At 33.9% G+C, this 5347-nt stretch overlaps 1 pseudogene; it reads right to left on the reverse strand.

Moving 5' to 3' along the window:
* The window catches only part of LOC110417211 (alkane hydroxylase MAH1-like), a 6109-nt pseudogene extending 1349 nt beyond the window's left edge, over nucleotides 1–4760 (reverse strand).
* Between the last annotated feature and the right edge of the window lie 587 nt (nucleotides 4761–5347).

Here is a 5347-nt window from a genome sequence, read left to right on the forward strand (position 1 = left end):
GTCATTCTCCATACAAGATGACCTGGTGTCTCAAGTCTAAGGACTAGTTGCACAACTATTACATGAGAATATTTTCCATAGACACTTGAGTCAAATACCAAATGGAGTTCTCATAGCGGGTCATGTTCAATGAACTTATTCTTTAACAAGCACCTACATATTATCCTCAAGTATCCCATTATATTCAATCTATGAGATTGATGCTTACTTCCCAAATAAGGAGGCTTAACATGTACTAGTCTTTGAGCATTGCCAATGCCTTATCTTGACAATACAATGACTGGGAACAATTTTAGGAACATGGCTTTGATGCATAGTGATCTCATAATTATAACAACTTTATAATTCTCTCGCAAGGCCTTTATGTTCCATGGGTTCATCCAATTAGTACTTAATAACTCCTTATTATTGAACTAACATGAAGAAAAACCTCTATCACATAAAATTATGCGATTAAATATGCATTAAATGACAATATATATTCCTTGACCAATTTAATTGGCTTAAGGGCATATACCAACATTGACACGGTAGTTGTGGATAATAACTGATGCAATTCCCTTCAATAGAGAAAAAACAACATCCTTCCCAAGACAAATCCTAGGCCCTGTGTTGAATGCGAAGAACTAGTGTACTGGTTCGTGTTTAATCCCTTCGTCATGGGTGATCCATCTCTCTAGCTTGAATTCACGACAATCCTCTCCCCACACAGATGCCATCCTCCCCATTGCATATGTGCAGATCAAGATATTTTGACCTTGATTGATCCTATGACCAGTATGAAGGGTGTCATTTTGAACAGAAGTCCTTGACTGGAAAGGAACTGTGGGGAATAGTCTTAAGGTTTCACACAGAGCTGTGTGGAGATAAACCATTTTATCCAACTCTTTAGCACCATATGCTATCTAACGCCCCGTACCCTCATTTAGAGGTTAATAAGACTCTATCAATGAGAAGAAGGGTCATTTGACATAAATCTAAGCATTAGAGAATAGTAACAAGTAAAAAGAATTATTTTAAATAAAATAATATTAAAATATTAATATTTTATTTATAAGTGAGATTAGTTAAAATAGAGGGTTATATGACTAATCTAAGTGGGGGAGAAGAAGAAAAGAAGAAATTCAGAGGAAAACAATGAAGTTAGAGGGAAGCCGCGTGTCTTTATGAAATAGAGCACAATCGGGTAAGTATAGATTTAAATATTACGGTGACATGTTAATAGGGTAAAAAATTTATATTATATTTGTACACATGTCAAGGAAGGAAATAGAAGGAAATTAAAATTTAAAAAGCAATGGGAGGACTTAATAAAAAGAATGAGAACTTAGGAGGGCTAAATGATAATTTTACTATTTAGCTTGGTCAAAGCTTACAAAGGAAGCTTTGACTTTTGCTTCTCTTATTCTTTCTCCTTATGGCCAGCCACCTATGTGAGACTTTGTTAGAAATTTGGTACAAAGAAAGGAAGGAAAGGATGGGAGAAGGAACAAAGGGAAAGAGACAAGGAATTTTTCACATGTTGACCAAATAAATAGCTTTGAAATTTTCTTGGATTTTCTTTCCATCCACGCCCACATGGTGAGCCAAAAAGGTTCAATTCTTGTTACTTTCTTCTTCTTATCTCATTAAAGTGGTAGAACCTTCACTCTTTTGTCCTTTATGCATTTTTTTTTCTTTCTTCAATTTCATCGTTACTTTTCTCCTTGTGCATTTTTTTTCTTCCAACTGTGGCTTTCTCCATAACCAACCGGACATCAAGTCCTTGCCCCATTTTCTTTCATGTTTCTTTCTTTTCTCCTTCCTCCTCATGAAGTTTCTTCCCTTTTCCTTCCCCCATAACCGAACTTAAGAAGGGTTGGTGGTTTGGCTCAAGATTTCCAAGGTAAGGAAGTGGAAATTGTTAGTTTGGTTGAGAGCATGCTTTGTAAATTGATTATAATGTATGATTATGGTTGTGGCAGCAAAGATAATCTTAGATGTGAAGAGGTTGTGAATTATAGTTGGGAAATTCAAACATAAATCAAGAGATGAGCATGCTAGATGATTATATTGTGTTGTATGAGTTTGGTTGGTTAAAGTATATGGATTGTGTAATAAATATTATGGAAGATGTTGATTAAAATTTAAGAGAATTAGTTAAGGATTGTTGGTTGATATACTACCATTTATGAGTATAATTAAATATATTGGGTTTGAATGGTTGCTAGGGAAAATATAATAAGAAATCGGCAAGTAGAATTAGCTAGATACACATTTGAATTAATAGCGACGTAGTGTCCTGCTATTGTAAAGTGAGTAGGGGGTATCCATTTTAAAACTTCCTATGATTATGTATATATATAAATATGTGTTGATTTATTGTAATGAAAAAAATTGTGGAAACATTCGTTGGTAGAAATGTTCGAAAATTCTAAATGTAGTGATTTTGAAAATGGCTTTGAAAGTATATAAGCTATATACATATATAAATATACGTAAAAGTTCTTGAAATTAGGAAACAAGTTTTTCTTTATGATTTAGGTCAAATATGTGCCTTATGGTTTTTGTAATATGCATTCATGATGGAAACATATACTCACCATTCTAAATGATCTTTCAATCTCATGTAACAAGTTATATTTTCTAGTCTTACATGAGATTTCATCAGTGATAATGAACATTTTGATAATGAGTTTTGAAATGAATTTTGAGGACCAACTATATTTTTAAAAGGTTTTATTAAACCAGGAGATTCAAGAGTAGGCCGGTTGTCACTCCGGTTAAGTGTGACCCTTGTGCACAAGTGAGCTCTAGCTAGAGAATCTTTAGGTTGCCGACGGGCTATTAGATATGGCTGGGGCTAGGGTCTATGATTTTACGTGGCTAGGCCACAAATTGTTATACGCGGATGCGACCGCCTGATTTCTTTGATGTCGGCAACATCGTTGAGACTGCCATGGCATGTGGGGATCCGGTGGAGCGGAGCTGTCAGATGTTGTTACGTGGAAGTGGGTCCACGTGCTCGTATTTTTATACCTACTCGAGAGTGATATCTCTTTGGGTTTTATTCACATAAGTAATTTTCGCATGGTGAAAAGTAATAGTTTTTCTATTGCTCCCTTGTTTATATGATGAAATTCGATTTAATTCCCTGTGTATGGGGTGAATTATGAAATTTACGTATAAACTCTATGAAATGTTGGATTTTTACGAGATTATGCATGATAACATTTAATTACTTTAAACCCTATACTAAATGATTATTTAGCATAAATTCACTTATTTGCATATAAGGCACAAATTTTCCTTTTGAGTAAATTGTTTACATATACTCTTATATTTTTAAAATTTTTAAATCTTTTGCCTTTAGCTTGTTTCCCATCTACGCCTTACTCACGGAGTCGACGATCACTGAGTCTGTGAGACTCACCCCTTCATATTTTCTTTTGCAAATAAGTAATCAATTCTAGAGTTTTGCTTAGCATTGCGAGGCTGGCTAGAGTTCTACCCCGGGTTGTTACATTGCCTAGAGGCCGATTTGTATGTCAAATAGTTTGGCTTGTAAGAATCAATAGTCACTGAAAGTGAAATGGCTAGAGTTTAAGGTTATGTAATAATGACTACATATTATGATGAGTTGTACAGACTTATCAAACCTAGATGTTTGTATCAAATGGCTATGTTTTAAATATTGTAAATATTTGGTTTGGACGACTTATAGTGTTAATATTTTAAGTTGAGCTTAAGTTGTTTGGAGATTTAATTAAGGCTTGTTTGGGATTTGACGAGTTCACTTGCAAGTCTCGAACGTCGGTAGCGATCGAGGGAAAAAGTCGTTATACGCTAGCCATTTCATTTCTCCATTTTTCGAAACATACTTTTGTATTTTTTCTTGAATGCTCTTCTCAATAGCTAGATGCCTTGAAAGATCCCAAAAGAACCAATTGAGGGCTGTTCTTGTAATATCTTGGATAGTGAACATCAAACCAAGCATGTTGTCTCTAATTAAGCTATTAGAAACAGATATAGGTCCAAGGACTTTGTGTCTAATCAAGTGAAGTTTTAGTGCATTGAAATCCATATCTTCCTCTGCCATTCTATCGCTTATCTCTTTTCGCTTTAGTGATATTTTCTTTACCAACATGTTGTCAATTGTTATCCAAGCATCACGTAATTTCCCCTCTTTTTCGATCCCTAGCCATTTTTGTATTTTCCAAATACTCTTTGGAAAGATAAGTCAGGAAAAAATGGCTTTGCAAGCATGCATTATGGCATTTGAAAATAGATTTTCATGGAAACTGATGGGAAGCTAGAACAAGCATCACAACCAGTAACAAGTCTACAGGAAATATAAAATATATGCCTTTTAAGTATCTTGCAAAGTCCACAGGTATATCTTGCTTAGACACATGTTCCAGACTTGGGATCTGCATTTTCTTCATGCTATCCTCGAAAATCTTTGGCAGGAGTTCATGGAACCTTTGATGGCTTAAATAGCCTCGAACAAATACCTTGTGATTCTTCCATTCCTTAAAATCTATATTGAAAAGTGTATTTCCAAAAACATCAAATTGCTTTTTCCACACTACCCTTTTCGGATACATGTAGAAGTTGTTGCTGAATATGTGATGCACGTTTACAAGATCGCTAATGACTATAAGATCCGTATCGGTAAACCAAAGGCCTTTTACTATAAATGTATTACCGTCGCTGCTTTCAAGGACTTCGGTGCATCTGTCAGCAAGGCGGTGGAAGTGGGTTAATATCATCGGCAACATTCCAATGATAGGCCAATTCCATGGAAGGTCATTGGTTTTCCTGTAATATCGAAGAATAATAAAGAACAAAATAATAACTAGTAATATAAGGAATCCGGTGTAAGAAAATGTTGCCATTATGACTGTATATGTTTGTTGCCTCATTGTATACACAATTCAGCTGCATTTATATACAGGGAGAGATCATTGGTATACTTGACTAGGGTGAGCAAAACTAATCTATACTAATTACCCAACTAAACCAATGTGATTTACGTAAAATGGTTCGGTCTAATTGGTTCATTGGATCAATTAGTCCAAAATATTTAGTCTAATTGGTTTTTTCATCGGTTCTTGGTTTTAAAATTTTTGGACCAATCCATCCAAAAAATTAAACTAATTTTTAATATATTAAGAAGAATTGATAGTAAACTTAATTAATAATATATTTAAAATATATTAGGGTATTGTACATATGTATACAAATCATAATCATAGTAATTTAATATTAGTTATATATATATTCATTTATTTATAAATGTATATTAATATGAAATTACAAGTTATATATTTTAAATGATATGAGTTATATGTTAATATGATAATAT

Source organism: Theobroma umbraticum, unplaced genomic scaffold, assembly GCF_002168275.2.
Source record: "Theobroma umbraticum cultivar Fairchild unplaced genomic scaffold, ASM216827v3 scaffold_51.0, whole genome shotgun sequence".
Classification (NCBI taxonomy): domain Eukaryota; kingdom Viridiplantae; phylum Streptophyta; class Magnoliopsida; order Malvales; family Malvaceae; genus Theobroma; species Theobroma umbraticum.